The following is an 11,590-nucleotide window of genomic DNA, read 5'->3' as shown; positions in this document are numbered from 1 at the left end:
GAGTAAGAGTGACAGAATCATGTCCTATTAATAGCAAACTTTCCTAACATAAGCTGCACTCCTTCCTTTCCTTTCCTCTACCCCTCCAACTAGAGAAACATGTTGAAACACATTTCACTAATGCAGTATCCTTTGCCACAAATGAAGGGTAGTGGTTTTGTATGATAAATAACAAAATAAACTAAATTATTGAGAAGGCCAGTTCAGGTCTGAACAAAGCAGTGCATCTTGTTTGCTTCCTGTACTACATTTGATGCAGATGTAGGCAGCCATACGTCGCCTACATTAAGAGCAAGGGAGCACGGCTCTCCATTATTGAATTCATAGGAAAAGGGAATCAGAGTTTGTAAATTGGAAAAAGCTGGCCTCTCAGAGTACAGAGATAGGGGATCTTAGGAGAAACTACCCGTGGTGTGAATCTCTGTGGCTCAGTATTTGATAATAAAGGGAGAAGGCTGTTGATGAGAATTTGCAATAGAATAGTCATTCTAAAAAGCACAGCAGATCAAGGTACAGAGAGCAGATATGTAAAAAGGAATGGAAAGAAGACATATACATATATATTGCAGTAGTGCCCAAACATAACATTCAGGATCAGGTCTCCTTGTCCTAGGCACTGTACAAGCACTTTAACAAGACCCAGTTCCTGCTCTGAAGAATTTACATTGGAGATAGATATCAATCAATCAGGCATAATTAAGGGAACAGTTGTGTGTGTTGTGCACACACACAGTAAACCCCCTATATTTAAATTGCCTGTAGAAAATACAGTATATGATCATGTAATTAAAGACTGTATTAATGCATATGCATAAGGGGAAAAAAATCAAGATTTCAAGTTAAAACACACATTTCCTAACTTCTGAGTTCTTGCTTTTGTAAACCAAATAATGTTTTAAAAATTATGTATATAACATACCCACAAATACGAATATATAAACTGAGCTGTAGTTTTGTACAAGAACCAGTTATGCAGAACACGTGACAAATAATTCTCTTCTTGCTCATAGTGACGGATACTAAATAACTGATTATGTAAATGTGGAACAGCATTTTTAGCGATAGCAATAATCCTTTATGTTAGGTTTCTAATCAAGATTAAGGGGCAAATCATAGCCCACATTGGCTATTGCCAGAGAAGGGAAAGAAATTCCATATGTTCTGCAGCAAGTCTACACTAGGAATAATTATTAAAAAAGACTATTGAGAAAAAAACAGAAATGAAAAAAATATTCCAGCCTAAACTGAAATCTGTTGTTTCCTTTTAGATGGATGGAGCTCGGCTGTTCTCAGTGGTGGCAGATGACAGAACAAGGAGCAATGGTCTCAAGTTGCAGTGGGGGAGGTCCAGGTTGGATATTAGGAAAAACTATTTCACTAGGAGGGTGGTGAAACACTGGAATGCGTTACCTAGGGAGGTGGTGGAGTCTCCTTCCTTGGAGGTTTTTAAGGCCCGGCTTGACAAAGCCCTGGCTGGGATGATTTAGTTGGGAATTGGTCCTGCTTTGAGCAGGGGGTTGGACTAGATGACCTCCTGAGGTCCCTTCCAACCCTGATATTCTATGATTCTATGACTTGATATTTGACCTTCAGCAAGTCATTTAACCTTTCTGTGCATCAGTTTCCCCATCAGTAAAATGGAGATAATACACTACTTCTAAGAAGGGCACTCAGAGTCTTAACTCATTAATTATGGTAAAGCATGTAGGTCCTCAGATGGAAAGCACGATTGAAGTGCAGAGTATTATAATATAGGAGGAAAAAAGTGTGAAACATAAAACACTTCAGGCATAGAAAAGGATGGGAGGTTTATAGAATGAGGTTAACAGAATCGAAAAATAATTTTAAAGAAAGTTGAAGCTGACAGTGAAATGAATATTATAGGAGAAAGTAGGCTTCTGAGGAGTGGTTAAAACCTTAAAGAGATAGCAGGGGTAATTTATTGATAGAAGAGACAATGCACACAATTTAAATGAATTTGTTGCATCAGTATTTTCAAAGAAGGGAGAAGGTTGATGAGAGAATTGATGACAGGAACACATTTTTACCAGGTCACAAAAAAAAAAAAAAAAAAAAAAAAATCAAGAAACACACTATCACATGAGAAAGATAACTACCCCCATGAACCTGAAAATGTTAAGGCATTGTAAACAAACCAGTTCCATCCTAGAGCTGGGAAAGATCTCGCAAATTAGGTGGAGGGAGCTGTCACAGTTTCAGGGTAACAGCACCAGTATCCCATTCTGTGGTCCTCCCACAGCACCCACTTGGGCTCCCAGCTATTAGCCATCACCTCTTTTGGGCAGAGATCTACATCATACTCCTTCTGACCAGGGTTTTAAGGCTGCACAGCTCCCTGGATTTATAATGTGATATTGTGAGATCCCCAGCAAGCCAGACTACCTAAACAGGCTCCAGCATCTGTGCTTTGTTTTCTCTTCAAAGCATATGACCAGTCTATTGCTGTGACAGGTTCAGTCACAGAGACTCCCTTGGGACTGTCACCTGACATGCTGAGATTACCTCTGAACCCATTTTCCCTGCCAGCTTGGGACTCCAGACAGACTCCTGTCTTGTTGAGCCAAAAACGTTAGTCTGCTGCAACCCAGACCCAGGGTCTGGTCCCCACGCCCCCAAAACTGCAGACTTTTACCAAAAACTGCTCAGCAGGTTACCTATCTCTGGCACCCAGACACCCAGTTCCCAATGGGATCCAAACCCCAAATAAATCTGTTTTACTCTGTATAAAGCTTATACAGGGTAAACTCATAGATTGCCCGCCCTCTATAACACTGATAGAGAGATATGCTCAGCTGTTTTCTCCCCCAGGTATTAATCACTTGCTCTGGGTTTAAAAATAAACAAAAGTGATTTTATTAAGTATAACAAGTAGGATTTAACTGGTTTCAAGTAATTACAGACAGAAAAAAGTAAGTCACCAAGCAAAATAAAGCAAAAACATGCAAGTCTAAACCTAATACATTAAGAAACTGTTTACAGGTAATATCTTACCCTCAGAGATGTTCCAATAAGCTTTTTTCACAGACTAGACTCCTTCCTAATCTGGGCCCAGTCCTTTCCTCTGGTACATTTCTTGTTAGTTCCAGCAGACATCTTAGGTGGAAAACAGGGGTGTTCTCATGACTGGCAGCCTCCTTTGTTCTGTTCCACCCCCTTTTATAGCTTTGGCACAAGGTGGGAATCTTTTGTCTCTCTGGCCCCACACCTCCTTCTAAATGGAAAAGCACCAGATTTAAGATGGATTCCAGTATCAGGTGACATGGTCACATGTCCTGTGAGACCCCAGCTTTCATTCTTCTAGGGCTGGCCTGCACACATGCAGGAAGGTTTGCAAGTAAACAGACCATTTATAACCAATTGTCCATGTCAATGGAAGCCATCAAGATTCTAAATCACCATAAATGGCCCACACTTTGCATAATTACAATAGGACCTCAGAGTTATACTTTATATTTCTAGCTTCAGATACAAGTATGATACATACATACAAATAGGACAAACACACTCAGTAGATTATAAGCTTTGTAATGATACTTTACAAGAGATCTTTTGCCTAAAGCATATTCCAGTTACATCATATTCACAGTCATAGGCATATTTCCATAAAACATTATGGAGTGCAACATCAAAATTGCCTTCAGTTATAAGTTACCACACAGCCTTTTCTAATCAAGTACATTTATTTTTAAGATGAAAGCATTATAGATAAAACATATTAAAATAAAGGAACCTACACATATGCTATAGAGCCTACTAGAGGTACCCAATCAGTCTTATGGGCCCCTAGTATGTCAAGTCCTTCCAACGCTTCCCTGGACAGAAGGTTAAGAAAATAAGAACATAAAAATGGTCATAGTGGGTCAGACCAAAGGTCCATCTAGCCCAGTATCCTGTCTTCTGACAATGTCCAATGCCAGGTGCCCCAGAGGGAATGAACAGAATAGGCAATGATCAAGTGATCCATCCTCTGTCACCCATTCGCAGCTTCTGGCAAACAGAGGCTAGGGTCACCATCCCTGCCCATCCTGGCTAATAGCCATTGATGGACCTATCCTCCATTAACTTATCCAGTTCTTTTTTGAACCCTGTTATAGTCTTGGCCTTTACAGTATCCTCGGGCAAAGATTGACTGTGCATTGTGTGAAAAAAATATTTCCTTTTGTTTGTTTTAAATCTGCTGCCTATTAATTTCATTAATTTCAATAAACCTTAGTTCTTGTGTTATGAGGAGTAAATAACACTTCCTTATTTACTTTCTCCGCACTAGTCATGATTTTATAGACCTCTATCATATCCCCCCTTAGTCATCTCTTTTCCAAGCTGAAAAGTCCCAATCTTATTAATCTCTCCTCATATGTCAGCCGTTCTATATCCCTAATCATTTTTGTTGCCCTTTTCTCAACCTTTTCCAATATATCTTTTTTGAGATGGGGAGACCATATCTGCCCACAATATTCAAGATGTGGGAATACCATGGATTTCTATAGAGGCAATATGATATTTCTGTCTTATTATCTATCTTTTTCTTAATGATTTCAAACATTTGCTTTTTTGACTGCCACTGCACATGGAGTGGATGTTTTCAGAGAACTATCCACAATGACTCCAAGATCTCTTTCTTGAGTGGTAATAGCTAATTTAGACCCCATCACTTTATATGTATAGTTCTTTCCCTTTGTTGCATCAGACAAAAGGCTCTGGATCAGTTTAAATTCAGTTTATTTATCCAAAAGTCTCTTCTTTGTCTTTTGATCTCTGGTCTGTTTTGAACTAATATATGCAAGCCTCCCCAGGTCGTGGTACTTCTCTGGGGGTGTCACATCCTACGTGAATTTACCTAGTCAACTCAGTCCTCCCCCACCCAATGTGTTTAGTTCCTGGAGGAGCTGTGATAGCCTTCCCAGATGGAGTAGAACAGTCATACATAATCTATTCATTTAAATCAATGGGCCCCAAAGATAGTGTGTGGGGTTGCAAATATCTGGCACATCTCTTCCCTAGAGAGGTAATATGCAATCCTGACCCACAATAATACATAAACTTAATACAATCAGATCTTTCAAGGACATTGCAGGAAATTGCCATATCTGTCACAGGCACTACTGACAGAAATCCATAAAAAAGTAACAGGAAAGAAAGCTAAGGCCTAGAGAGAAGTAACTATTATCCACATTTTTAAGATAGATTTGAGGGGAGATCAAATAATAATAATAAAACCCCATACAAACCTGTATGCTTGACTGCAGTTTTGTGGAAAAGTACAGATAATTCTGATCAGAGATAGATTAGGCCAGCACAAAGGGAGACATGCATTGTTTAAAGATTATCAGCATGATTTCACAAAAAGAAGACCATACATGACAAACCTGATAGACTTTTGGTTGAGCAAATAATACAAAGAATTGACAGGGAAAAGTTGTGGACATAAATTTACCTCTCATAGAAAAACTACAAGAAAACTTTTAATACAGAACTGTACAAAAGACTACATTCTACAAGGTCAGCAAGTATTGTAGGAGATGTGAGCTGCTTATAAGAATAAAGAACTGTCTTCAACAATGAAGACAAAGAGTAGCAATGAGAGAATAACACTGAAGAATGGAGAGACGTGACAAGTGCAATGCTACAAACATCGGTAGTGGGTCCTATTGTGTTCACTTTAAATATTTATATATCTGTTGCCAGGAAAAATGGATATTTAAAAAGATACAAAATATACAGATGGACCAAATCTGGACTGAAGAGAGAAATGTAAAGTCTACACAGAAAAGAACAACCATATTTAGAATTACCTGAATAAACAAGTGTCTTAGATGCAATTCAAATTGGAAACATTATTATGTATTCCCAGAAATATCCACAGTATGCTAGGAGCTTTTATAGTACAATTGAAATGGAGAAGGTCCACCAAAGAAGAAAACAAAAATAACTATTAAAAATAAATGTAGTTATAGACAAAGAAACTAGGTCTCATTTCTTGGAAAAGAGGCAGTGATATACAGTATTTGAAGTATACACAATTTTTAAATGATCCTTTCTACTACAACAAGGATGACCTCCTGTCATATACTTTATATGAACCTAAGAACCAGAAGGGAAGGTTGCAGCCTAAAGAGAAAAGTGTATTTATTATATGGGATAGACCACAGAAGTTAGTACTATCAAATTGGGCATAAATATTTAAATAATGTAAACAATGTTTTGTTAAAAAATCTTTTAAAATAGATTATTGCTAATTTAGTATGACAGGTTGATCTTACTATAGGTCAGGGATGTGCTGCAAATATTTGAAATAGGGGTGTCCTCATGTCAAGGGTCCATGTCCTGGCAGAGATGGAATGAAGGACTGAAGAATCTATTCACTTAAATAACATTTTCACAAGGCCATAGATTTGGGAAACAAGAGTATTGAGTTTCATGTGCTGGGAATGTTATTCCAGAAAAACGTATACTGACAGTATATTGCACATTCCAATGTGTACCATGTGAAGGAGGCTGGGGTGGTAAAATGCTTTTTTAGGCATAATCTTTTTTTTCCTCCCCCACAAACCTTTGTTGAATATATGTCCCACATTGTCCAATCTGATTTGTTGCAAAAGCAAAACAATGGTTCTTCAAATGCATTTTTATTAGCTGGAAAGCTCTCTGGCACGCATGGCTTTACACAATCCAGAGGAGTCAAAATCCATGAGCGGCAGGGAACATTCACATCCACTTTCCCTTCACTTTGCTAGAATAACTTTAATCATAGACCCCTGGAAACTCCTCTAGCATTCCACTGCCCCATATTAAATGTCTGGTCCTTATCTGTCTCTGTTAGTTTCTTTGTTCCTTTGAAAGGGAGTCTCCATCAAGTGTGTGAGAAAGTGTGGTGAGAAAAAGAACACAAGAGATACTAACAGTGATGCATTAAGTGGACTAGGATTCTTATTCCAGGATACCATGAACTACTTTAAAACAAGATTATATTTTACAGATGCATTTTTCAAGAAAATAGGATTTCAAGACACACAATACGCTACATCAGCATGAACTATGGGAACAGTCTTAAATGACATTGCATAGAAGAGTCTGGAATTTGCCAGTCATAAATTTGCTTTTTAAAATATTCTGTATGACATTTTCTGAAACTTAAAAATCACCACAAGTTTCCTGTTAAAGGGTTCCTGCATATTTAACTCTGAAGTTTACAAATCAGCATAGGTTTGCTTAAAGGTTATTTTGTAAAATGAAATTTACAGATTGGCTTCTTTTGAATATACATCTGCTTCACATCCATTTAAAATAATCTCAATATTTCAAAGGACATGATTAAAATTTGAGAGACTCAGCTTTAAACATTTATTTATTTATACATACACACATACACCCCTTCCCCCAAGACATTTAAACTGCTATAAACCCAATCATGCTCCCACTAAAGTCTATGGGAGTAAGATCAGGAACCTAAAGCGTGAGAATGTATGTTAATGTTTTTGCTGTAAATAGGTTTAATCAGCATGAGCTTGGGATAGCTGCTTTACTCCCTCTTGGTTAAACTATGATTACAGATCTTCCCAAATGATTGCTTAAAAAAACCTTTACACCACACCATGCTATCGTGGATTTTGTACATGACACAGGATTGGCAACTCCAGTTTCCAGCAAACATCTCCTCAGGTAACATAGCCTGGGAAAGGATCCCATGCTTTCTTCCTCCTAAAATGATGAAATCTAAAACCAAGAACGAAACCAAACCACCATGTTCTGTCAGTTCCAGTTGCTGAAAAACAGGATCCTCTGTGGTTGTTCGCCCCCTACTTATCAATAAAATCATTAAGACCAAAGTCATATTGAGATTGGGACAAAATAATACAGGGCCATATTAATAGAGCAGCACCAGCAATATCTCCCCCTTGGCTATAGGGGGAACAGTTCTTGAAGGACTCTCCTTCCCACAAGCAATCCCATGTCTAAACCTTAACTTGAGAAGCAGGCTATTTTTTCGTATGTCTCACCACATCATAACCTAAATCAAAGCCAAAGAAACATACCCCTCCCTTCCCAAAGGGAAGTCCTGCAATCTGGGTGGGCTGTGTGATGGTGGTGGTGGTGGTGGTGGTGGTGGGAGGATTTTAACAGGCTGTTCTCTCCTTTCCTTGGCTGTTCCTGCTGTGGCTGAGAAAGCAGCCAGCTAGGCTGAAGTGACAAGGACAAGCAGCACTTATACAAAAGGGTTTTGTGGGTGTTAGAATCCATATGAATCCACCTCAAGTAGAATTCATTTACAGTCTGTTCTAGACTGGAGACCTTTATACCACAGCAATACATAGCTGTAAAGAGGGATTTCTGAATTACTGCTCTTAATTTCCACTAAGTCATAATTGCTATATCTGTATCCAGGGCCGGCTCTACCATTTTTGCCGCCCCAAGCGGCGAAGCAAAGAAAACAAAACAAAAAAAGCAGCCGCAGCAGTGCTGCCAAAGAAGAAAAAATAAAAAGCTGCCGTCAAAGTGCTGCCGAAGAAGGGGAAAAAAAAAAGGCCGGAGTGCCGTCCCTTCAGATTTGCCGTCCCAGGCACCTGCTTCCTTAGCTGGTGCCTAGAGCTGGCCCTATCTGTATCTGTATGTCAACACTTTCTATTCATGCTATAGGAGCTAAAATGACCCGATTCTGCAGATTACGAGCAATGTGCTGTATCAGTTTTGAGATGCACTGCCAATATTTATTACATAAAATATCCTTTTCCTCTCCTCAAGGCATCAATACCTCTCCTCTTAGCAGGAGGATTGACCCTTGTTGACCCTGTCACATTTTAGAAGCAGAAGAAAATGTCCTGCTGTTCAAAACTTGAAATTTGCATATAAAAATTAAGCAGTTGTAACTAATTCCAAGAAATGATTGCCCAGTGGTTAAATAAAAGATATGAGGATAGATTTTACTTAAGTAATTGATTCTTTTTCTGTTTCTGCTGGTCCGTTTAATATGTCAGGAAAATACAAGAGCACATAAGATCTGTGATAAAGGAATGTTTACAGGTTTAATCAGTTTAAAATGATGTAATTAGCCATATTAGCACAGTTAACTGAATCATAGAAATTAGAGATTGAAAAAGCCTATTAGAGCTTTTTGTCAAGCTCTCTGCCAAAGCAGAATTGTTTCCTAGATTGCTGCTCACAACAGGTGATTTTTAGTGCTGTTAAAAATTAACTCTGTTAAAAACACAGTATATATTGTGAATGTGTTTCAAGATCTCTGTGAAGATGAATATTATATCACAATATCTGAACATTGAAAAAACCAACTTTTATATGCCAGCACTTAAAACTAGTTCTGTTACCCTAGATCTGCATGCACTAATTACGTTTAAGGTCCTACCCACCACACCATGACCTAAATCAAAAAAGAGGTAAATAGCGAGGTAGTAAAATGTGTAGAATATACAAAATTACTCAAGATAGTTAAATCCAAAGCAGACTGTGAAGAATTACAAGAAATTGCAGAAAACTGGGTGACTGGACAACAAAATGGCAGATGTTGATAAAACACAAAGTAATGCACATTGGAAGATGCAATCTCAACTACACAGACAAAATGATGGTATCTAAATTAGCTGTTACCACTCAAGAAAGAGATCACTGGAGTCACTGTGGATAGTTCTCTGAAACATTTGCTCACTGTACAGTCAAAAACGCTAACAGAATGTTAGGAACCATTAGGAGAGGGATAGAGCAGGGATCGGCAACCTTTGGTACGCAGCTCACCAGGGTAAGCCCCCGGTGGGCCGGGTCGGTTTGCATTTCCTCACTTTTGAGTACTTCACTTTGCAGCCTTCAAATTCTTTCAGCATCGTATTTTGGGGGGGGGGGGCAGAAAGTGTATTCAAGTTAAATTTCTATAGTAAGTTATGTATAAAGTAGAAAATAATGAACACCAAGTATGGTATACCACATACTAAGAAGGAAAATTAATTTAATATTTTCCTGTTCATCTTTATCTCACATTATTTCCCTTGCACATAAAATTTCTGAACAAAATACAGTCCAGTTTGAAGGCAATATGCAAGACAAATGTGTAACAAAGCTTATACAATCCATGCTGCAACACAATCTGTGTAGTTGCTGACACAACATTGCCACTCCAGGTTTCATTTATCCCTTGTCAGGAACTATTGATTTGGGATAGGGTAGAAAGTTCTTCTGTATTCAGTGCTAAGCAGCGGTATGTCTGAACTATGTTACACAGTAGAGAAGCAACTCTCTGTCTTAGGAAGTCAGTAACACTTACACTTCAGTGGTAGAGGCTGGTACAGTGTCAGGTTCAGTTTGTTAAAAGTGCAGTTAGGTAACAACTGAATTTCCAAGGCTTCACAGAAACATAAGGGCAGGCCTAAAGGTCTTCTTATTGGAAGATAATTTCTACTTTTTGTTGCTAGAATTCATGTAGTTTCACTGCTTCATTTTCTACTCTTTCTTCTGGTTCACAGAACATATAATCTTCCTCAACAGCTGTCTCCGGCAACAAGAGAAAAGCCTGTGCCATGAATGCCTAAGGGATATAAATCTGACTAAAGTTCCTTCCATCTCTTTTGTGGGCTACCAGAGGAAAGAACTGAACTAAGTGGTGTCAGTACTGAGCAGGAAGCAGAAATAAACTAACTTACTTTTCCCCCTGGACCACTGCACCATACCACATGAGGAAAATGTGAACACTGCCCTTCCTGTTAGATGTACCAATTATGTTCAAAGATTTTTGTTGTTCTGAATAGAGAGATCAAGCACAGCACTAGGCAATACACTTGCCATTGTGTACCTCTAAGTTTTAATCTTATGAAAAAGCAAAAAACGTATGTTAGTTCTATTTTCAAAGCAATGAAGTAGGCAAAACTGTATCACTCTGAGTCCTGCAAGGCCTTATGCTGTCTGGAATGCATATTTTGAAATGTTGTGCTTAAATACATATCATTGTCTGTATATTGCATGTCTAAGGTCTCTATTAATCAAGAATGTGCTATGCAACACTGTGACATCTTTCTTTGTTATGCTAATTCTTTCTGGCACATCTGTTATGTGTTGCAAGTGTAACGCTGACAGACCCTGGTCATTGGTTGGTAGGATCGAACCTGGGGCCTCTGGAACTTACTGCATGAGCCTCTGCTGCACAAGCTAAAAGCCAACTGACTCTTAGCTAAGGCAGTAAAGCAGACTCATTAATTGCTTTCTAAGGCCTGGTCTACACTACGACTTTAATTCGGATTTATCAGCGTTAATTCGAATTTACCCTGCAACCGTCCACACAACGACGCCATTTATTTCGAAATAAAGGGCCCTTTAAATCGATTTCTGTACTCCACCCCGACGAGCGGAGTAGCGCCAAAATCGATTTTAACATTTCGAATTAGGGATAGTGTGGCCGCAATTCGATGGTATTGGCCTCCGGGAGCTATCCCACAGTGCATCATTGTGACCGCTCTGGACAGCAATCTAAACTCAGATGCACTGGCCAGGTAGACAGGAAAAGCCCCGCGAACATTTGAATTTCATTTCCTGTTTGCCCAGCGTGGAGAGCACAGGTGACCACAGATAGCTC

The 11,590-nt window shown here is 38.8% G+C and overlaps 1 long non-coding RNA gene across 1 annotated transcript; it reads left to right on the top strand.

The window, feature by feature from the left end:
* Positions 1–1,266: 1,266 nt before the first annotated feature.
* Positions 1,267–11,019, top strand: LOC135977124 (uncharacterized). Its single transcript, XR_010594476.1, has 2 exons — positions 1,267–1,351; positions 10,488–11,019. It is a non-coding gene; the product is annotated as an uncharacterized LOC135977124 (long non-coding RNA).
* Positions 11,020–11,590: the final 571 nt, after the last annotated feature.

The sequence above is a fragment of the Chrysemys picta genome, chromosome 1, assembly GCF_011386835.1.
Source record: "Chrysemys picta bellii isolate R12L10 chromosome 1, ASM1138683v2, whole genome shotgun sequence".
NCBI lineage: Eukaryota > Metazoa > Chordata > Testudines > Emydidae > Chrysemys > Chrysemys picta.
The sequence above is the reverse complement of the archived record's forward strand: the minus strand, read 5'-3'. Positions and strand labels throughout refer to the sequence as shown.